General features: G+C 40.1%; 1 protein-coding gene across 12 annotated transcripts in view; it reads left to right on the top strand.

Annotated features, from left to right (window-relative positions):
• The first annotated feature begins 4,312 nt into the window (after positions 1-4,312).
• Positions 4,313-24,543, top strand: part of TRIQK (triple QxxK/R motif containing) — an 89,781-nt gene continuing 69,550 nt past the window's right edge. The window contains exons 1-3 of one of the 12 annotated variants that reach the window (XM_034763269.1): positions 4,407-4,641; positions 5,227-5,279; positions 23,177-23,335. The gene's annotated coding sequence lies outside the window, so the exon portion shown is untranslated. The other 11 variants (XM_034763264.1, XM_034763270.1, XM_034763262.1 and 8 more) reach the window with 11 other exon arrangements.

The raw sequence follows: 24,543 nt of genomic DNA, 5'->3' as shown, positions 1-24,543 counted from the left end.
CCCTAGCCCTGAGCCCCCACCCATACCCAAACTAGTATAACTCTGAGGTAACCGGAATTTCTGACTAACCGGCACCTCCTATTTCCCCAACATTCTGGATAACAAAGCGTTTACTGTAAATGCTGCAGATATAACCCTGTCATAAATCATCTCATTTAGGTGTAATAATTATAATAGTTCTTGTAGAAAGAGCCTTAGAATTCCAAAGATTGCACTGGAGGAAAAGTATCACATAATACTCCAGAGATTTTGACCTCATTAAATTTTAGGGGGGAAATCAGTAAATATATATACAGCACTCTAAGAATTGACTAGCGGTAGAGTCTAAACTCAGTGGGTAAAAACAAAACTTCCCTACCATACAGAAAACTTAATACATTAGAACACAAAGTTTAATTTGTAAATTCTACCAAACATATCCACAGCATACGTCTTCCCCCTAGCCAAAATCAATTGAAGTCAATGGGAGTTTAAAGCAGTAAGTCCCTTTGTTTAATGTTTATAGATAACCTTTTTGTCAGTGTTGGATTAAATGTGGGGGGAAGGGAAGAAAATAAATTAAAAGCATCTTCCAGTGACATAAGCCTCATGAAGAATTAACTAGGATAAGCACTTATTCTAGTTGGTGCACTGACAAGCTGAACAATGCAGACAAAAATAATAATTAAAACATAGCTTCATGCTGAGATGAAACTTTCAAGAGTCTCAACTGTGTTGAGCTTATGATTTTTCCATTTTTGTGTTTGCGAGCATAATTATGTCCCAGAGGCAGCAGGAGCTAGTGCTTGTCATTCCCCATTTCCCCCCTCCGAAAGGAGATTAATTTCTTTACACAGAAATCCAAAAGTTGATGCCAGAGCAATAATAATAATAATAATAATGTAAACAAGCCTTTTATTCTTTTAATCTGGAATGCATAATTTAATGGCAGAGTAATATAAATAATGAAAATACCACATATACTTTAGATAATTAAGGGTAAACTGAAAAGTAACATTTAATGTAGTATTGATTGACTGTATCAACAAATGACGGCAGACATCTGTATGGATGATAGCATTTAGAAAAATGCTATAAAGTACATCAGTACAGAAGTAGTGGGGGTGGAATGGAGTAGACTTGATGGCTCAGAAAACTGGTAATGGAATATAGAGCCTTTCACCCCTAGATCACCGATTCAAATTGGCCCAGGTCAATAGGGACTGAAAGTCATTACCATCTGATGGCTCTTCAGTGGCTTGCATGAAATGAGTTGGTCCCTGTATGGCTCCCAATGGACAGGTGTTCATATCACAAAACCATCATCTATCACGACTGACACCCTGTTGGGACTCTGAGCAAAGGATAGGAAATGAAAGGGCATGGAGTCAGAATTATCTTTACCCTCCAGATCAGGAGTGAGAAACATTGGTGGATTGGGGTGGTGTAGAGAAACTTATTCTGTAATTGTCTATACTGTACATGTTCCATTCACATAGGATTTCAGTTTCTAGGCCTATCAATATAGAATTTTTCATCATCACTTAAAAAATTCCCCCACTGCCAACCCACCCTTAGAAACAAAAGTAAAAAAAGCACAAGGATTTAAATAGTGATGATAATTATATTGTTAGGGAGTTAGGATAACATGTATTTTTAATTAAAGAGTATCAACCTACAGGTACTTTATCTTATTCCTAATCAGGACTGTAGACGTGTGTTTTAAAACAGATTTGACCTCTGACAATTTACTGAGATGAAGTACAAATTATGGATTTCTTCAGTAACAAATCTGAAAATTTAAAAGCTATTTCTCGTATATTCACATACTTAATGGGCATGACTTCAAACTGATGTATGGTGTGAAACTCAATGACAATACTTCTTGCCCTTTTATAAACTAATAAAGTATTGATATGGTATCAGTGTGGGATACGTTTTCAGAAATGGTGTCTGTTAAGCGTTAAGAGACAGAATTTGGACCACTTCAGTTTCCCCTGGACACACAGATTCCCACCAGTCTGCTTGGCATTCTGCAAAATACAGGAAGCCACCCAATGCTACTCTTCTCATCTGAAAATCTTAAACTTCTGAACCTTTTACTATTATAGGTGCCTGTTTCACAGGAGAATCTGGACAATAGAAACAAATAATGTTTCCTTAGAAGGACTTGGGCCTGTATAAGGAAAGAGAAGTTGAAGATAGTGGAAAAAATTGTCAATGGGTAATGTAAGTCCCTTCCAGTGGAGATATGATGCAGATGTGGTAAGTTAAAAGCAAATCTTTATTTTGAAGCTGCTGGGAACACACAAAGTTTGTTTCCACTGGGGAAAAAATGACCCACTGGCGATAGGTGCTTAACTCAATTTAGCCGCATGTTCAGACAAGGACAAATTGTGTTCAGCACCATTTCAGATCACTCAGAACTATGTATCAAGGTGCCTGGGTTCAGATACCCATATGTGCTTATTCTCTACTATGTGTTTCAGTGCTTACAAAATCAAGTAAATATGCAGTATATGTGAATGATTCCATGTACTGTACATACATACTGTATTTGGATGTGCAACTGCACAAACATTCTCTGGTTTAACTGAATCTCAAATATTCAAATATTTTTAGTTTAAATGTGCACTCATGGTTCTTTATCAATTAAGGATATTAAATGGACAAGTTAATGAAATATTGTAAATATACATAAGTTATGAAATTTATTCATAGCGCCAGCAGCAGATTCATAGATTCGAAGGTCAGAAGGGAACCACTGTGATCATCTAGTCTGACCTCCTGTACAGTACATAGACCTTTCCCAGAATAAAAGATGTAATTAAGATACATTGAACATATACAGTAAAGTGTAAACGAAACTTAACAGCATATTAAGTGAACTACCTATGTTCAAAGAAGCCAGTTATTGTTGGCATGGGAATTGTAAACAGAAAAGGCATATAGTGGTCTCCACAGAGGTAAATAAATCAACATCACTTAAAAATCAAGATTGAATGTCCTTCTAAAAAAGATGCACTCTAATTCAACCACAAGTTACTGAAGTTGCTGCAGGATTTACTGGGGGGAAATTCTATGGTTTGTGCAATACAGGAGGGCAGACCAGATAATCACAATGGTTCCTTCTGGTCTTAGAATCTCAGTTTTAAAACCTTGATTTTAGGTCTCCACACAGAAGTATAGGTTGATGTACGGGAGTGGTAGCACTGAATTATGAGTTGACTGAACTGTGTATTTGTTTTTGTGATTTTAAATAACTGGTGGAGTGCTCAGAGCCTGAGTGTGGGTGCTCTTTATTGTTTTATGTCAAAGCAAAACAAAGGGTAGGTCAACACTTTGCTTACCGCTGGACCCGGAGGTAAGCAATCGATCTTCTAGGATCGATTTATCGTGTCTTGTCTAGACGCAATAAATCGATCTCTGAAGTGCTCGCCGTCAACACCGGTACTCCAGCGCAGCATCGACGGGGGAGTCTTCCTGCCGCGTCTGGACCCGCGGTAAGTTCAAACTAAGGTACTTCGAATTCAGCTACGTTAATAATGTAGCTGAATTTGCATACCTTAGTTCAAAATGGGGGGTTAGTGTGGACCAGGCCAAATATATGTTTGAAAAAGACCTAGCACTATTGGCCCTATACCAATAAAAAAAGTAACAGGCGTAACTGTGACAGATTCCTAATTTGTGTTGCCAGGATCTCAACTAACATGCCAGTGAAATAGGCTTTTTAATCAGGTTGGCCTGGTGGGGGGGGGGGGGATGGAGAAGGTTGTATTTATAGTTCTATCCAGTTTATATAATAAACACAACAGATACATACCTGCCACCACCAGAAAGCTATAAATAAGGATGTTAGCAAAGAAAAATATGGATGACTTTGAACTACATTGGACACCAAGAACAGTTTAAAAAATAGGGATGATCCCTGGTAAGCAGGCAGAGTTGGCAGGTAGGCGAGCACTGCATAGCCAGCGAGCTACAAGGTACCTTACAACTAGAATAAAGTACAAAGCACTGACCCATCTAATTCACGAAGAGGCCACATTTTCCACGGGGCTCGGAACTGGCACCTGCGAAGCGCGCGCGCAGCTGCTGGTGGGGAGCCCGCACCTGGCCTGCAGGTGCACGTTCAGCGGGAGGGCCCTGAGAGGCCTCCTCGCTGAGCACCCAACAGGCCGGATGGGGGGCTGGGTTCCCCAAGGGGACACAGGAGCCCGCACCTCCCGCCTAGCTCTGCGGCTGGGCCGGGGGCGCTGGAGCCCGCCACCGCCAGGCTGCCCTCGCAGACGGCGGTGGGGCTGTCCCGGGCTGTGCGCGGAGCGGCTGGGCTCGCCCGTCGCTGCAGTGGGAGGCCCTACCCCGAGAAGCCCGCCCAGCGGCGGCAGGAGGAGGCGGAGCTCGCCCGCTCAGCCCAGGAGGTACGAGCCGCTGCTGACGTTGTTGGGGTGGGGGAGGGCGCGCTCCGGCCCAGCCGCAGCCGTTGTCACTGCGCTTCCCCCAGGGCCGTTACCTCACCTGGCGGACTCGACCCAGCGAGTCCCGCCGCCGTTAGCAGATCATCGCACGAGCGTGGCCAGCGCTATCGGTGGCTCGTCCTCTTCCACCTTTGCCTTCTCTTCATTGGTCGAGCAGAACCTCTCGTCTCCTCGATTGGTCCAGGTGCGCTGCCAATCTAGGCGAAGTGACGTTCCCCGGCTCCCTGCTCGGGGAGGCCATTTTGGTTGCGGGCAGGAAAGCCCCTGGGGGAAATGGTGCCAGTTAGGGGGTGGTGCGTGGAGTGCCCGGAACGGATCGGGTCCAGGCTGCCTGGCGGTGCAGCGCGCCCACCCGCTCCACTTGCGTCACCCTAACCCCGCGGCCTTCACCCGGCCAGTCTCTGTACACTCGCACCCCGCCCTCACCGTAACTCCCTCCGGCAGGGGCCCCGGCGGCTCAGCCCTGGAGGCAGCAGGTGTGGGCGCTGCCCTGCGTGGGGCCGTCCCCGCAGCTCGCGGCTCTCCCCAGTCGGGCTCTGGAGCTGTGGCGACTGGGGCCTTTAAGGGCTGCAGCAGTGGCTGATGCTTACAAAGAATTAGCTGCCGCTCCTCAAAGGGGATCGTTGGCAGAGTCACTTCATCTCCCCCAAACATACTAGGCCCTGCGGGGTGGGGGTGTGGGGGGGTTGTTCCCAAAAGACGCTCCTTGGCAGACGCTGGGGTCGGCATGAGTGCGTTGATCTTGAATCAGTACAATTTACCCTCCTAGGAGGACGTGGTTTGTGCCTACGTGGAGCCCTCAGAGAGATAACACCGCCCCAGGTCAGTATTTTAAACATGAACACAGGGAAGATGAGGAACGAGGCTCGCTTTTGCAAATGATCATTCTGCTGGGAGTTATTCTGCATTTCTGGGAAATGGCCATTGTTCCCCTATATCCTTGTTCCTTACCAAATAGTGAATTCTCTTAGCATTTAGATTTATTAACGTGAGCCTGCTCAGTAGAAACAAAGCCACTCAAAATTAGACTTTAAATCGTCTTAAATAACTAGTTTGCTGCTGAAAACAGAAAACTTCAAAAATTTAAAGTGCTTTAAGGATATAGTGCTTTGAGAAATATTGTTTTTATTTAAATGGAGAATACTACCGAAACTGGTAATATATCTCCCAGTGGAAGTAAGTTTGTTTATTTTCATGGAGTTCAATATTAAATACTACTATCCATGAACTGCTTGTGATGGGAGCAGCCCAGGTGTCAAATCATGAATTCATTTATCACATTTCATGTATTGTTTTTTAGCTGCTTCACAGCTCTGGTTGCAAAACTGATGGTGGCAAATTGTAACTTGAAGCCAGATGTATACCTTTATACAACATCCTGAGTGAGGTTAGTGCTTATTGAAAATAAGAGACTAATAATATTAACTTGAGCTAGGGTTGGGGCATGCATCATGCAAATTCCCTCATACTCCTCTGACAAATTATTTATATTCTGAACTGAAGCTCTTCCTCTTTCATTCTAGAGCTTCTCAAGCACAAAATGCCAGATTGTTTGCTAGCTTTGTGATATGGACGAGAAAGAGCGAATCAAAGTAATTGTTGATCCAAGGCAGGATTTGAACACATGTCCCTACAAGGCCTGTGTACTAGTCTGCAATACCACAAAGCCTTTTGACGCCATAATTGTGGATTGGCTTGTAGGATTTACTGTTTTCGAATAGCATGCGATGTTGTAGCTGGGTTGGTCCCAGGATATAGGAAAAACAAGGTGGGTGAGGAAATATTTTTTTTATTGGACCAATTTCTGTTGGTGAGAGAGACAAGCTTTCAAACTTACACTGAGCTTGTCTCTCTCACCAACAGAAGTCGGTCCAATAAAAGATATTATTTCACTCACTTTGCCTGTTTTCTTTCACAACGTTGTACTGCAGATCTGCTATGTATTTTTTGCTTTTGAATCTCAATTCTTGGTCACTTAAATTTATTTAAAAGCAAAACTTTAAAAATAAACTAGACAAATAGTATTTTCTCTTTTACCTCCCTCCTCCCCCCCAATTTACACTGAATTGTAGTTAAAATCATCCCTTTTCCTCAGAAAAGGAATTGGGAAGTTTTTTGGTTGTCTGGGATAAATTTTCATAGTAACTGCTTAAAAATATTTTACTATGCAACAGAAGTTCCTAATTACAGAGAATACGCTTTTTATAATAGGATATTTTGCAGTGCCTTTATGAACCATCCTTGAAGTTAGGATGGTGAATGTTACAAAGAGTATTTCTAGGGAAAGGATGATTATAATGGTGAGTACCATAGTGGACCGCCCTTGTTCCCTATTATATCACATATATAAAGTATTATCTGAATGAGTCATATAAAGAAAGTGGCATGCAAATAGTGTAGGTCTCACCCACCCTGGCTATCTCTACTTCCCTCGCCCTCCAAAACCCCCCCAGGAACCAACACAACAAAATAACCAACATACATACACCACAGTACATACATACTTCTGAGAAACAAGATTGTGTTTTCTGTTGTGAAACTACAGAAATGTATATGTTCTGTCTGGCACAATCCCTGTCTGAAAATGTTATGGGTATTCTCTTGTAAATAATGTTTCATTTGCTAACAGGTTCCCTTTTTTACTAAATAAAAAAAAGAGAATTACATGAAGCATATACAACCAATCATTTTTTAAAATAAAAAATGAAGTGCTTTTCAATGCTATGGATACCTTCATTTCAAATGAAGTCTACAATGATTAAATATTAAAATGATCGATGCTTTAAATTAATATAAAAACTTTGCAGGAGATTATTACAAAGATTAACTTTTTTAATGTTTTAATACCTCCACACTTTATCAATCACAGACACTGAAACTGTTTTCACATCACCATACTGATGATCTCGTATATCATTGCAGTATTATGCACTAACTGTATAAACAGCATGGTAATGTTGGTAGAGAAGATGAAGAAACACAATTCATGTTATTGCTCTTTAATATGCAATTTTGGTGTTGAAATATTCTTTGACATGTGAATGAGTGAGTAGTTATTTTTCTAATGCTGAAGATGAGACAGAAACCCAATCCAAGGAATGAAATTAAATGTCATTTGCCATTCATAAAGGAACTTTGTTTCATGTAATGACAAACCTACCGTAGGTGGTCTGTGGCAAAGGTTGAAAGAAGAAGAAAAAGCCCTAGCATGTGTTTTCTTAGGAAGGACCCACATGAATGCAGCCTTAGTATCCTAAAATTGTCTGCAACTGCCTACGATTAGAGATACATTTTTACTCTTTCAGTTTGAATTATGTTTGCGGGTCATGAGAAAATGTCATGGCACCCCAGGTGCTTTTGTTTCACTAGCTGTATGTAGCCCTACCACTGTAATTCAGAGGATTGACTAAACATTTACCCCAGGCGTTCTTAAAATGGAGGATGCTAATTTCTCTGTTTTACATTTCTTCTGGATTTCCTTAAGCAGTAGGTTTAGTATTATTTTTCTTGATTTCACCTAGCTAACCATCTATTCCAGTTGTACTATGCAGCTTTATTTTGTGTAGCTTATATATCCCAGGACTCTTTGCAGAGCTAAATGCAGACCAGTATGTGAATAAATTATTATTTATTTGAGTGTCAACAGTGTGCTTGGTGCTATACAAAACAAAGAAGACGTGATCTCTGCTGTATGGTGCTTGCAATCTCAAACATAGAACAGTGATAGTATTTTTAATTCATCACTGTGCAGTGTCTAAGTCCAATAAAAGAGGTAAAGAGGAATAAGGAGGCATAGTCAGAAAAGAAATGATAAAATTAGATTAGAGAATAGATGAAGAGCTGGCAAATTGAATAGATACAGAAAGATTGTTCCAGATGGCAGAACCTACAGCAGACAAAGTTCTTGTACCAAAAGTGAAAAGTTTGAGAGAATGGACAGAGCAAAGGTGGATGCTAGATGAATGTGGAGAATGGCAGTGAGAAGAGGAAATCCAGAAGGTAGACTGGAAAGGACAATATCGTAAACAAGGAAGACATTGTTATTCATTTAGGCCAATTTATTATCAGCTGTAGGGAGTGCCATCTGTGAGTTAGTTTTTTCTAACTATTGGGCAAAATCGTGGTGTAATTCCATTGAAATCTATTTAAAAACAATCCTTTTACATTCTGAATTATCCAAACATTGCTTTCTTAGTTCAATTTTTAATATAGTAGAAATACTGATCAGATGGAAAGTGTAAAAAAATTTCCAAGTTTCAATCATTATTTTCTTTCGGGTTGTGCTATTTGGTATAAATAAGGAAAAAAGATAACTGGGCCCATGATGATTGCTTCTGATAGTTAACGTCCTGTGTTGATTAGTCCCATTGACTTCACTTTATCTCCACTACAATTTCAAGTGATTTTGTTATTCTTCACTTCCTGTTTTAAATGTGGTTTGTTTTTAAACCACTGCTGCATTTCTGTGTTCAGTATACCACATATCTACAGCTCTGTTAAAATCTCACCTTAAAGTAAAACTCTACTCTGAAGAGTGACTATGTAACAATGGTACCTACTTAGAAAACAGAGCTGTTCCTTTCATGTGGTATGTATGACAGAAATTGGAAATCATGTGCCTAACAGGCAATTTAATTTTTTGACTTTTGAAATCTCAACGTTAACATTAAATTCACTGTAGGTTGAATTGTTACTGCCACTTGTCGTTAAGGTTGCCTGACTCTTCCCATTGGCAGACCCTGTTTTCAGTTGCTTATAACTTTGCTAAACTTACCTGTTTGGACTGAAATTTCCTGCTTCAGGCTGTTTTTTTGTGTGTGTGTAGACTTCAACATAAGGTTGAGCCGTTTCAGAGAACAAGATCAGGGGAAAATATGTTGCTTTGCCCATGTTAAAAAAAATTCTTATATCTGTTGTGATGAGAACCTCCATGCTTTGAACCCCACTGGCAACGTGTGTGTCTCGTCCCACCTAGTTGCTGGTCTACATAGAGACTGACAATTTACTGCTGTCTGTTATGCTGTCTCAAGAGTTAGAAGTGTGTACTGGATCTAAAAGTTCCAGCCCGGCTGATGACCCGTGTGTGTATGAATATGATGCCACCTGATGGAATTTCTGTTTTTGAAGTTTGCTTCTTTAAAAACTTAAGAAATTACATCCAAAAAGCTGCATTAAAAGAATGTTAAGGTTGCAAAGTCAAGCACTCACAAAATTAGTAAATGCCAGATTTAAGGTTGTTTATGCAACCTTAATTTAGTCCCCTTGTGAGTATGCATTATGATGCATGTTTTAATTATATGATCACATACTATTTTTGCCACAGGACCCTAACTTATTCAGTGTTACAGGATGTACCATGCTCTGGCAAAAAATGGAAGTTGTGTAGTGAATGAGGCAGGGATTTCAGGAAGAGAAAGAATGAGCTCATGCTTAATTGAAGGTTAAATGTTGCCCTGGAGAATTGGATTTATCCCTGCCTCTGCCACAGAGTTCTAGTGTTTTGTTAGGCAAATCTCAAACCAAACATTTCACAGGTGGCGGCTAACTATGTTGTTCATTTTCTGGGTGCTTGAGAATCTGATTTGCAGAACTGTTGAGCACTTGCAACTGTAACTGAAGTAATTGGAAACTGTGCTTTGAACATGTAAATGCTAACTGTTCTCAAAAGTCAGGCCCTAGATGTCTCAAATTGGGCAACCAAAATTAGTTAACGCTTCTAACCTTAATCTCTTTATACCTCAGATCTCCATCTGTAAAATGAGAATAATACCTTCACATCACAGGGGTGTCATGAAAATCAATTAATGTTTGTGAAGCACTCAGATATTGAGTAATGAGCACCAGATAAAACCCCAGCACAAAATTAATATTGCTGCCTTCAGAGCAGGGTTTGAATAGCGTGCAGTAAATAACCTAGGTCACACACAGAACAGCAAACAAAATATTGAATCGCTGCTCATTCAGCAAACACCATCCATTTTGTGCACTGTGTGAAGAAAGGGTCCTGTGGAAAAAATAGTATGTGATCATGTAATTTAAAGACTCTAGTGTAGGGTATAAGGTAGTATTCCTATAATTAATTTGTGACCCCTCTAGTGGTGCTCACTGTGTTTTGTGTTGTAAAAACCATGTGAAACCAGTCCGAGTTGGCCGTATTTACATAGCTAGGCTTGGCAAATTTGTTACCGCTTTGGAGCTGTGCTCCGGCTCTGCTCCAGCTCTAGGCAAAAACCTGCTGCTCCGCGCTCCAGCTCCGGGCTCCGCTCCAAAACCCTGTTTTATATTAAGTAAAAACATTTATTTGTGATCCCTGTGGTTTCTTCATATTGACAAGGGAGTGTCTTAAAAGACACAACACTACCTAAAAACTTTGTTGAAGGCCCCCGATCCTGCAAAACTGTAAGCACATGCTTAACTTATGTACTATGAGTAGTTCCATTGACTTCAGTAGCTTAGAGTGAGAATAGGATACTATGATGAGTAAGAACACCTTTCTTCACTTCTACTAAAGTCAATTTAAAGACCGTTCCGCTTGAAACTGCATTGATAGAATTTAGTTACCCAGAATGGGTTCTTGTTTAGCTTTGGAGCATCAAGCTAGTGTGGCTGCAGACACGATCACGCAACATTGATTTATGTTACATCCTATCATATAATACAAAGGAACTGCACTTAACAGTTTTGAATATATATGTTGAGGTAGCACCCAACGATCCCAATAAGGAAGCAAGTCAATGTATAACCTGTAGGAAGATCAATCCCTGCCTCAAAGAGCTGACAATCTGACGAGACAAAAAGACAAAGTAAGAGAAAGGATAAAACATGCAAGCAAAATGGACAGGGTGATGGCAGGTAAACATCATGTTAGTCCAATGTCTTTTTTTTTTTTTTTTAAACATTTGTTAATATGTTCTTATTTATGTTCCAGAAGCTCTGGGCCAAATCCTGATGTAATGTGGTGTATTTCAATTGAAATCAGTAGTGCTCTGTGAATTTTGACTAGATATTAAACTATTCTGACTTACACCAAATGAGGACCTGCCTTCTAGAGAGTGGGTTTTGGTTGTGGTGCTGTGCTTGGTCTGAAGTGGGGAAGAGGGGAGAGAGGCATAATAAGGGAGTGGGTAAAGAGAGAGGGAGATAGAATGGGAAAAGAAGTGGGTGAGGGGTAGGAGAAGGAGGTTAAGATGCATAATAGGCAGGGAGAGTAAGGTTGAGCAGATGGAGGTTTGCACAGTTAAGAGGGGGTGGAATGAAGAGGGTGTCAAGAGCCTATGGCAACTAAGGGGGAAAAAAGACCTTTCAAGATTCAGAGTAGAGAGAATTACAAAGTCAGTGAACTGTGAAGCCTCTTTTGGGAGGGTAGGCTTAGAATTTGTTGGCTGGAAGGCCCTGATTTACTGTCTCTGCTTTCACTTGCTGCTTTTGGGAGCGGGGCTGAGGATCTTGGGATGTCCATATTCTACCCCTATGAGCTTGTTATGCCTGTTGATGTGGTTCTCAATTGAGCAGGATGAGAAGGCTGCCAGGCTGGTGATTTTTTTTCTAATGCTGTAGAGGCACATGTATAGCAGGTCTCCTTATATTGTGTGTGAATGTGTAATGGAAGTTGCTGCAATTATATGTATGTACATTCTCTAACTTTTGTTTGATTGAAATCTGAGGGTCAGATCCTTGGCTGGTGTGAATTGGTGTGACTTCAACAGAGCTACTGAGATTTTCACCATCTGAGGATCTGGCCCTCAGTTTTAATGTTGTATTCATGTGGGGTTTTTTGCATATACTGTTCAAATATAACTATTATGAACATTATAAACATCTTTCTGTAATTTGCAGAGGGAAAGGTGAACACTGCATCCTCTGACTACTGTAATTAACTTGTCACCTATTTATTGAGAAAGATAGGACATGATTTGATATTTAATTAGGAAAGCAATGCAGAAAACCACCAGGCCAGATAGGTATAGGAATATCTGGAAAATCAGTGTATAGCCATTAGTTAGAGATGAAAATGTAATTTAAATTGGAAGTAGCTTTTTTTAAGTATTCCATGAGATTAAATAATATTAGTAACCTCTTAAAGTAACAAAGCATAATAACTTCATACAAAAGGTCCCAGTACACTTGCTAATATCCTTTATGGCTTTAATAGAATAGATCTGAAATGATTTACAAAGCAAAGCTGTTGGATGAATTCTTCCAGTTCTACATGTAAAGAGAGCCTGTTTGTCTTTCTGTGAGTTTATATATATCCATGGAAATTATGATCTAAATGTGGGTAGAGTACTAAAACATAACCATATATGCAGAACAAAATAATGGAGTCAAGAATTCAGAGCACTTGCATTCTGCCACATACTGTACACAGAAAACGTGTATTGTACAGACTGTGTTAAATTCTATGTCTTGACCATAGAAGGACTGTATAGAATTTGCACCATTTCCCTAAGTAATTTTCAAGGCTAAGGAACAGTATGTTTCTGTACTCATACAGGAAAGAGCTCAGTGCATCCACAGATTGCAGCAAATCTATCGGTCTGTTGTCAAGAACTCAGACACCATCATTGCCATGAAATAGTTGGTAGCTAGTTGACTGGTTTTCTTGACTAGCCTTGCCCCTTTCAATCCATCCAAAATGTTGTTGCCAAAATTCTACCCACTGCTCCATTCTTATCGGTCCCTTTCAGATAATTTCACCAACGCCATTTCCTTCTGTATAAAATTTACTCTCCTTGTCCTTGCCTTTAAGTCCCTGTACAATTTAACTTGTGCATATCTCTGCTTACATCTCTTTTCTCTATATATGCTGTTCTGGTTTTGATACCATGCCCCTCATTGTGGTATTTGAGTGCTTTCCAAGGATAAATTAAACTAACTGAATATCGTCTGTCATGAGGTTCCATTTGCAATCTTCTCCACAGAGAGAAATTTTCCAGTAGTGAATTTTTGCTTTTGTTTCTATAAAGTTAGAATATTATCTGGTACTGTTTATGAAGGCAGAGTAGAATAAGTGTGACCTGCAGTTGGACTGGAAAATAGTGAGTCTTGAGGCAGTTTCTGCCATCATGAGCTCCACAATCTTGGACCAGTCTCTTTGGGGATGTCTACACTGCCCTGCAGTTTGGATTGAGAGTGTGACTAGCGGTGTGCACCAAAGTGCTGCTCTGTAACTCCTCTGTGTGTGGATGCTGCAGGTGTGAACTAAAAGGTTCCTACTTCACATTTATATAATCCCCTTAAACAGAATGATCTAAATGCGACCTAAGAACCTTTTAGTTTGCACCCACAGTGTCAACACAAGGGAGTTACAGTGCCGCACTTGGAAGCACACTGATATTCACCACTACCACCCTGCCCCACAGTGTAGATGTGTCCTTAGTCGCCTATAAGGATGGCCTTCACTTTTGCAGTAGACAGGGGTGGGCAAACTATGGCCCGCAGTCTGGATCCGGCCCCTCAGGGCTTTGGATCCAGCCCGTGGGATTGCACCCTTTGGCACCGTGGGCCCTGCGCTGCTCTCAGAAGCGGCCAGCACCACGTCCCTGCGGCCCCCAGGAGGGGGCAGAGAGCTCTGTGCATTGCCCTTGCCTTCAGGCACGCCCCCCACAGCTCCCATTGGCCGGGAATGGGGAACCACGGTCAATGGGAGCTTTGGGGGAGGTACCTGGAAGTGTAGCAAGGGCAGCGCATGCGGAGCCCTCCGCACCCCCCTCCAGGGGCTGCAGCGCTTTCTGGAGCAGCGCGGGGCCGGGGACAGGGCAGGAACGCAGGGAACTGCTGCGAGGATCCCCGGGCCCTTTAATTCGCCCCTGATCCCTGGGCCCTTTAATTCACCCCTGAGCCCTGGGGCTCCCAGCCGCCTCTGCAGCTGGTAGCTCCGGGGTGATTGAAAGGCCCCGCCTCTTCCGGTTGAGGTCACACCTTTTCTGGTTGAGGCCATGCCCCGCTCAGGACTCTGGCGTACCGGTAAGTCCTTTAAGTTACTTTCACCCCTGTGTATGTTCATTTTGTCTTCTGATCTCTATTTGAGAACATTAAGGGTATGTCTACACAGCAGCTAGACACTTGCAGCTGGCCTGTGCCAGCCTACTCGAGCTCTTGGGGCTTGGGTTATTTCATTGCTGAGTAGACTTCCAAGATTGGGCTGGAGCCTGAGCTTTGGGACCCTGCCTAATTGCTGTATTGACATACCCTAACAGGTTATGGTGTTTTTAATCATTTTTTTAAAAAATCCAAATTAAAACTATTCATGCACTTATTTCATTTACTGTGAGTAAAATATTTGTATAAGCTAATTCACTCTCCTGAATACCATGCACAACATGAGGAGCAACAAAGGACCATGAAACTTTTTTCATTCATAAATCAGTTTATTTAATATTTATTGAGTTATGGTAGTTTCAGGAGAGGGGAAAAATCCATTCATTCTGAACATAGGATGGAAAGATTATCTTTTAACTCCTTTCAAAGACTAGTTTTCAAAATGGAGCTAATAATTCATTTTTGCTGAAGTGTTACAATTATCTTTGCTTCTGTCATTTGTAACTTGCTTTCAGCCTTTGCCCGTTTTTTTCTATGTACCAAGTGAGACAGAGATTAAAAAAATATCAAAATAGGAAAGGTTAAAGAAAATCAAAATAGGAAAGGTTGGTCACCAGTTTTGTTGATCATTATGACAGGTGGTGGTGGTGATGTGACATTTCATCATACTGTGGTGATAGGATTCACCAAAGAAACAAATTTGTCTGACTTCCAGCTTTTGGGTGGAGGCTTTATTTATTTTGGTATTTTCTCCAGATCTCCCAGCCTCCAATTTATGGTGGGCTGCCAGGATGGACAGGTCCAGTTACTGAGACTCTCACTTCTCCTTCCACTATCCCGGACAATCGCTACATTAAAATGAAGTTAAGATTGAGTATAAGTATCAGTAATTCAGGATCAGTTTGTTAAAGGGAAATTGTAACTATCCCGAAATCAAACATTCTAAATGCAGGAAATTCAGAATGAAGCTTACACTTAAATCCAAATATTTTAAAGTTTGCACCCAAGCAAACTAAACTTTGACCTGTTGGGACCCTAGGATGGGGGGCAAATGTGCAGCACTTCCCTAAACCAGGGAAAGGGAGAAGACGGGTTATCCTTGGCTTTTAGCAGAGTAGAGAGAGTTGTGCTGCCCCTTAGTTAATACTGGAGCAGAGCAAAATAACATTTTTGATATCATGGAGTAAGATACCAATGAAATAACATGATTCTCTATTTAATACATGAATTGTAAAATCTTAAGTTATTATAAGTAGAGTGCCTAGAAGAATGTAGTTAATTTTGAAATTTGAGATGTACAACCTATAGCATGGTAATTTTAATTTAAATGATTCCCTAGCTCATCAAAGGAAATAAAAGGTGAAGGTGTGGATGTTAAGGATCAAAGTGGGAATGAAAGTGCCTATATTCAACCATACTGCAGACTGTTTGCTGTTGATATCTTGAATCACTGAGGCAGAACAAATAATTGATTCCAGTCATTCCTCTTGACTCAATAAGCTTTTAACTTGCACAGTAAAAGGTGCATGCTTTATTTTCATGTTGTATAAGAGTGACAAATGCCTTTGCTCTCCTTATCTACCCTCAAATCACAATCAACATAGTACAGCAGCTGTGTTTGTTTTTAATGCTTCTTTTATATACCAAATACTGTACATAATAGGTCACATTATTTAAAAAAAAGTTAGCATTACATATCACATGTAGTCATATATATCATATAATTTTTCTTCCAGAGAGAAACCCCCACCAGTTCTTCATTTTTGTGTTGTGTGATGATGAAAACCATATATAATATTATCTGATTTTATATATCTTAATGGAAAATTATAGAATTTAAGGTAAATTTAAAATAACCATCTTGAAAATAAGTAATATTAATATGTTAACCATGTTGTCTTCATTTGTTGGCATTCTTTCCATCTTCCAGTTCTGAGATATGCTTCTGATCTTTATTCAAGTAGATAATCACCCCTCTAGAGCAGGTATAAAGACAGTGTTTTGTTTGTAGTTTGTACATCGACAAGGCTAACTACCACACAATGGGAGGCATTAAAACCCTCTGCAGTATGTTTGCCTAAGAGGGTTTCCTTCTTTTAGTGTCAGAAGGGTAGAGATTCTTTTTTGATTGCAGACATTCGTATTTTTAAGTGAATATAGTATATTACATTGAACAGAAGTCTAAATTTTTAAGATATAGGATAGCTTGTATTGAGAGCCCCATCAGAACGTATACTGAGAGCCCAGTAAGAAAAAGAATGTTACTGTTGCTTTCTCTGTCATATCGGACTTAAGCCCTCATGCAGCAAAGCATTTAGATACATACATAACTTGGGTAATTCTACTAACTCCAGTGGGACTACTGACATGCTTAAATTAAACATAGGTTGAAGTTCTTTGCTGGATCTGGGGTATGTGTCTGACAATAACAAGCACTGGAACTTTATTCATATAAACTCAAATTCAAATTTTTATCCATATACATGAGATGGGGTAAAATCCTCCTTTGTGTGATTGCAGAGTCCGTATGTTTTGTGGGGCTTTGTGAGAAGAGATATAGAAACCCAGGTAGACTTCCCCTCTTTCACATGGAACCAAAGTCTTTGACTACTTATATGCAAATTCCATGTAAGTAGCATATTTTTATTGGATATATTAAATGAAGTACTATGAAAAAGGCATTTTAATATGCTACAATCAGTACATTCATAAAACATNGTAGACTTCCCCTCTTTCACATGGAACCAAAGTCTTTGACTACTTATATGCAAATTCCATGTAAGTAGCATATTTTTATTGGATATATTAAATGAAGTACTATGAAAAAGGCATTTTAATATGCTACAATCAGTACATTCATAAAACATTATATATATATATATATATATATGTACATATATGTTTTATGAATGTACTGATTGTAGCATATTAAAATGCCTTTTTCATTCATATATATACACACACACACAAGTATAGATAGATATATGATATGTTATATAATATACTATTGCACATGAAACAGATACTTCCTTTCTACGTGGACTTCCTCCATGAGTAGCTATTTCCCCACACCAAAAAATGGTTATCTTTTCTAGTGAAGGCATTAATATTTTCACAGTCTTGAATCTTAAAATTTTGTTCAGATGAAAGTCCATCTTTACATCAAAATCTATGTAAATTCCAGAAAAAACAAAGCTCAATGAGGCCTTGATGTGGGTTGCAGCTCCCAGGTGCTATTAAATGGATGCACAGGGGCCCTTTGGGGAGTTCTGGGTTCAGGAGGAATGGGATTGTGAAGGGGGATCCAGGTGAAGGTGGTTGGGGCTCAGCGCTGTGGGAGGATGGGACTTGGCAGAGAGGGTCTGGGTGTTGGCGGGGTGGGCCTTGATGGAGTGGGGTCTGGGTGCAGCTGGTTGGGACTCGGTGGGGAGAGGGTCCAGGTGCGGGAGGCTCATCAGGGTGATCTGGGTGCAGGGGGGTGGAACTCATCCAGTTGGGAGTTCAATTTCAGGGGCTCAGTGGGGGATGATCTGAGTTGAGAGGCATGGGACTGAATGCAGGGGGGAGTGTCTAGGGTGTTGGGGCTTGGCCAGCGGGGTCTGGGTATGGGGAGGATCCAGATGCACAGGGGTTGGGTAGAGCGGGGAGCATCTCCCTGTACAGTGACCCCTCCCCCTGTGGCTGAGGAGTGATGTGGGCAGGAAGCGATTAGCGGCAGGGGGTGTGTGTGTGTGTGTGTGCGCGCGCGTGCGCAGAGCTTCTGGGAGTGGGTCTGACCTGGCCCTGGCCGGTCCTTGCAGGGGACGACAAAGTCCTGTCCTTCCCCAACCCAAGCCCAGCCGGGACTAGCAGCTGAGCTTGGGTAGGAGCCACCAGCTGGGGCATCCCCAGCCCCTCCTTCCATGGTGATTTATCTCTCTGCCGGCTGCTCCGGGTGCACAAAACGATGCGTCTGCGCAGCTGGGGAGGGGCATGTGACTGCTCATGCAGCTTTCCTTTGCTTCTCCAATTAGAAGTAATTTTTCTGTTTGGGACATGAATTCCGAATACGCACAGTGGCGCAGAATTCTCCCTGGAGTAATGACTTCAGTGGGAGTGGAAACAAACCATTTATTTTTGTACAGATGTCCCCTTTTTTTATCAAATTTGAACATCTTGATTTAAATCCTACCAGGATTGTATTTTAATTAAAATCATATTTTTTCTCACATGATCAAAATCATATTTTTAATCCTTGTCTTTAGTATTAGGTGTTTAATAAAATATTTTAAACTCTTTGAAGAATCAAAATAAAAATATTTGATACTTAATTCATTTTTCATTTGTTGTGGATTTTGAAATGAACTAAGGAATATAGAATATTGAGTTGGGGTGCTGTGTATTTGTGCCAGTCCTATCGGGTAAAATCAGAATTGCTCTACTGTGTGCGATAGGCACAATATTACTAACAGATAATGGAGTTTCTCCTTTGTCTGAAGTGGTAGGTGCCTGTTTGAAAGTAATAGGATATGAGTTCTAGTTCTGTTGCTGCCATGAAGTTCTGAGTTGTTAATGACAACAGCTGTGACTTTTAGTTGACCATGAGGTTTGTTTTAGCACCTCGTTCTGTTGTCCTTATTTCATGTATAAAATTTTTTGTCACTAGCAATGTTTTCCCACTGTACTTATGGATCATTATGGCCTCCCTCTTTTGGCTAATTTAACTCTATTAAAAAACCGTGGTTATTCACTGACTATGCAACTTATTGACAAAAGACCTATTTAAAGTCCATTGAAGTCAGTGGAACTCTTTCCATTGACGTCTATAGATTTTAAATCAGACTCGGCGTTATAGACTGAGTTAAGACTTTCAGCTGCCTTCATAGTTTGAAAACATAGGCCTACATTGCACAAAAAAGTGTGCTTGCCTGTTTGTGGCATCCATTTGTAGTACATGCAGATGGATAGCTACATGTATAGATATTCAGTTACCCATTATGAGTGTATCCATATTGATGCATGTGTAAATTAGATGCTAGTGTCTGAAAATTTGGCCCATAACATTAGCATTCTGCAGGGAGTCTTTTCAGTCACAAATTCTTAATTTCTCTTCTGTCAAATTATTAATTACATTTCAACCTTTAATTATCTTTAATGTTCAAAAATACTATATACTAATATTTAAACAACTTTTATAGTTAAAGAATCAAAACACATTATTCAATACAAAGTCTCATTTTCATGGAATTTTGCATGCATGCAGCTCTTGGTACATACAGTGGAACCTACTTAAGATGTTATTATTGTTATTAATCATTCATATAGCACCATAAATGTACAAAGCACAGTGCCATGTGCTTTATAGTCCCTATATTTATTTTTTATTAATTTTTTTAGTCATTCACAATATGTTTCTGTTCCATTAATGAAAGAGACTGTATGATCCCTTAGATGGCCAGAATAATGTTTTTTGAAATTCCCATGAACAGTAAAACAGAAATGTAGTGAGTTAAATTCTCTCATGGTCAGATCTTGAATGGACATTCAAAAAGTTCTTTGTCTATAACTGTCATTAATTGTCAAAATCAGAAATATATTATTGACAATGGAGGGTAATAGAGGCAACTTATTCATCTCAGATAGTGATCAGGATGTGATAGAACTGGAGAAAAAAAGATAAAGCACTCCTCTTGTGGTGCAAGCCCTCAAAGTGTGAGGAAAGAGAGGGGGGGGGGGAAAGACCAAGGAAAAAATTGCCCTTTAAAAACCCGAAAACAAACTAAGAAACAAAATATTATTCAAATCACTTGTACATGATTTTTTCTTAAAAAGCATCTTTTGTAGAAGCTGAGAGAAAGCTCACATTGATTTCTCATGACCTGAAACTACTCTTTAAGTCTTTTTTAGCAATATCTAAAAGAACAGTGACAAACTCCTTTTAGATAGTTTTTAAATGGTATATAGTCATTAAAATTCCAGGAACCTACACAGGCTTTAGAGTACGTACAGCACTTTATGATTGTGCAGAATTCAAGTTAAATAAAGAAACACAAGAAAGGGGGCTCAATCCTGCACCAACTGACATTAATGAAATTTTGCTATTGAGTACAGTGGAAGCAGGAATGAGCCCATACTTTGTTAAACAGTGTGAATTATTTTGGGAAATAATAGATATATTTATGAGTGAAATATTTCTGTTTTAAATAGGGGTGACAATTTTCGCTTCAAAGTATTTCATGAGTCAGAAAGGTTCCAGACTTTTTCCTTTTAGAAATCTGATCTGATGGTTACGTTTGAAACCATTCCTGCAGCAAGATTCATAAATAATAAATATTATCTCTTATTAATCCATATTTTAGCTTAACTCTGGCTCATAGCAAGCTACTTCCTCAGGGAATGGAGAATTCTTTACAAGGGAAGGTGATGAGCCACAGCCCCCAAGGAATTAAATTGTGAAAACAATCTTGGTTTCGTACATGCTAATATAGATCTGTTATTCCCCTTCCACATTTATCACAACACATTTTAAATTGTGGCTGATCTTTTATGCAAATAGCTGTCTTATTAGACATTGCGGCAGTATGTGCTAATGTCTCTATGGGTTTCTCGGGAGTTTGCTATCTAACCATCAAAGCAGTAGAAATGAATGATGATTACTGCATGGCTTTGAAGAACAAAGAAAAGTCACAGCATTTTAGAGGTTCTAGATGCCTGAGTCAGTGACAGTTTGAACCACACAGATGAACAGGAATGTCTCTGTGGCTCATATTAACTAGGCCAAATATATATTTTAACTACTGGGAAATAATTTTTCTGCACTCTTGTGTTTTATTGGCAGTACTAAAACTGCAAGCTTCTTTCACAGCTAACATTTTGTTACAAAACATTACAAGGCTATTGAAAATGCAAAAGGCAAGTCAAACATTGTTTCTGACAGTGGAATAAAGTAAACCAAAAACTGGATTTTTGCTGCATAAAATTTTGTAAAACTTTGTTAGTTGAAATATGAACTTTATTTTCCATTACTGTTGCCATGGTGTAAGCTGGGTTATGATTTTACAGGCAATAGGGGCAAGGGACTGAAAAAAAAAACAAAGGTAATGCTTTCCCCTTAGTTTCATTCAGCTTAGTATATGCTATAGATACCTAAATGTGGGTTATTTACTGAGTTAAATGTACTTAGTATATGAAAATCTTCAGTGATATTAATTTTGACCTGCACTAAAAGTGCAGCAATGTTAATTTGTATATTTCTGTTCCTCTTGAACACAATTAAAGTATTCACTGATTTTGAAGACTCAGTTTCATTCTAAATCTTATGGGTCATACCTTAAGATATAGGGCCTGTTTCTACTGTTAAAGTCAGTAGAAATTTTGCCATTGGCCAAATTCTTCAGTTATTTACATGAGTTTAAATCTGGAGTAACTCCACTTAAGTTAATGGAGTTACTTTGTATTTGCACTAATGTAATGAGTGCTGATTTCTGGCCAGTACTGTCAGCAAAAAAGCAGAATTGGGCCCCAAATGATCAAATGGACAAACAGTGAAAATAACTGCTGTATTGTTTGATGCATGAATAAGCCCTGGGGATAATTCCTGGGACTGTGCTTTGAACCTGGCTTGAAAACAGTTATGCCATTGACAAACTTGTCTTGGTGGTTTAATATATATTTTTTGCACGTGGATTTAAAGCCAGATTTTGGTTTTTGGAATAGAGGGTGAAATTAATCCATTTCCAGCATCCCACTGCACCAGGTAAACCACGTGTTGTTACTTGGTGGAGAGAGAAACATACAGAGGGAGCAGCTGTATACAGCATCTTAGCACCTCTTATATAACACACAGCTGGTGTGTTTGGGATCATCTGGAAGGGTTATAGGAACCATGATTGTGTGGATCTAGTAGAGAAAAGTGATACCAACGTGTGAAGAAGCTGTGATTATTAGTGGGAATAGCAGCCTCAGAGGGACTGTGTGCAGCTCCCCAGCCTGCATGCAAGTTGGGAGATAGATTCCAATCTGCTCCAGTCTATTTGGAGTTCCCTATACAAAAGGTTGATTAATTAGACTTGGAAGGTGATGGGTGAACTTCATCCTTGCTGTTTTAATTTTAGAACATCTGTAAGTTTTGATGCATTACTCTTAAGGTTTAAAAAATAATTTTAATAGAAAGATAGTGGATTTAGATTCTGGAGACCTGAGTTAGGTTGTAAATGTGTAGTCCCCATTTGTGCACATCCCAATTACTACACATGTAGAATATGATCTGATTTGTCATCTCTGGTCAAGAGAAACCTGGAATTGGAATAGCAAGTGTGAGGACTAAGGTACCTCAGTTCTGGACTGAGCTGCAATCCAGGAAAATCCATGCAGTTCCCTCTCCAGAATTTTCTCTGAATTCATCTGTTTATTCCCTGCATTGGAAGAAATGAGTTAGACCCACACTTCTTGCTGATCCCCAAACACGTGCGTGGATCTTGGCTATCATCCTAGGATAGAGGGCCATCCATGTGGAGTCCCGGCATTTCTGCAGTAGCTTGCGTCCCCTGGTGTGGCTCTCTGACAGCATGGCACTGTCAAGGCTCCCCAATGACTGTTCTTGAGACTCCCCTTTAAGAGCAAGGAGAATTAATATAAGAAATACAGGAAAATTAATACAGGCTCTGACAGTATTTATTCTCCTCTGGTTTTGCTGCTAGGTGAAGTTGGAGGACAATCAAAGTGACTCCACCTACTATCCACCCTTTCCTCACTTGGCGATTTCTAGAACTATGGACAGGCTTCTCTGGGTGGCAGGAGAAGGGGGCACAGCTTCTGTGAAGGCAAGCAGACTCCCCCTTCTACTTTGGATGGGGGAGGTAAGTGCACGGGAGGCCTCTTCATGTGGATCTCACAAGCACAGTCTGGCCCTATATCTGTATGAGCCTGCACATTGTCTTTTCTTTTACTAGCTTATATTCTTGGGCACCCAGATTCTGTGGGGATGGGCATAGTAGAAATCTGAATAATAGCAGATTTTAAGTTCAGTCAGTGATTTATCGAAGAAAAATAGTTATACTAAAAGTGATTTCAACTATACCAAGGTTCATATTGGATGGCAGCTTGTTTTGTTATAATTTCTTATGCTGTGTTTATTTTGTTGTTCAAACTAATGAGTTCTGTAATATTAATAAACCAAAACATAGAAAAAGAGTACTTTTAGAATTCATCTTATAATGTTTGTAATATTGATGATTAGTTCCAGTATTTTGTTGTTGTTCTTTGAATGATTGTATATGAACATTCTACTGTAGGTGTATGTGTGCTCCAGTGCGGTTGTTGGATAACTTTTTCCCTTAATGATACACATCCGGTGGCATGAGCGCCTTGCGCTGCCTCATGTATTACATGCAGGCATAAAGGGCAAAGCCACCCCAAGTTCCTTCCTACCCCCAAGACAGTTGTTGAAGCTCCCATTTTTGTCTCTTCAAGTCCCTTCTTTTTGTTGTAAATAGATAGTAGTATCTATCTATTTTTGTTAATGGTCTGTAGTTTAGTTAGTGTAGTTTAGGTAGTGTAGCTTTATTTAGTAGTTTAGAAGTTTGTCACTGATTCCCAATTTGGTCCTAATCCAAGAGCTACGCTGTGCTCTCCAGGCTTCAAAGCTTGCCACTCTTGTGGCAAACCACTGCCAATTAGTGACCAATTAGTGACCCAGCTGCTTTAAGTGCTTGGGGGAAGCCCACGTGAGTGACAGATGCAGACTCTGTAAGGGTTTTAAGCCCTGATCCAAAAAGGACAGGGCAGCCAGGTTTAAGTACATGTTGTTGATATCAACACTCTGCCTTCCATTGAACCATCCACCCCACTCTGGGTGCTGAGCTCATCGGTCAGCTGTGTTCCTCCGGCCTTGCTGGTACCAATAGGTAAGTCAGTTTTGTTGGTGCCAAAGAAGAGTTACCGCAAGTCAAACTTGGTACCAGGTACCTCAAGAGCAGAGACAAAGCAGTCAAAGGACTTGGGGGCGCGCTCTAAAAGGAGGCACTCTTTGGTGCATACATCAAAACAGGGAGTTCATTGATTCCAG

This window comes from Trachemys scripta, chromosome 2, assembly GCF_013100865.1.
Source record: "Trachemys scripta elegans isolate TJP31775 chromosome 2, CAS_Tse_1.0, whole genome shotgun sequence".
Classification (NCBI taxonomy): domain Eukaryota; kingdom Metazoa; phylum Chordata; order Testudines; family Emydidae; genus Trachemys; species Trachemys scripta.
This window is presented reverse-complemented; position numbering and strand designations above follow the sequence as displayed.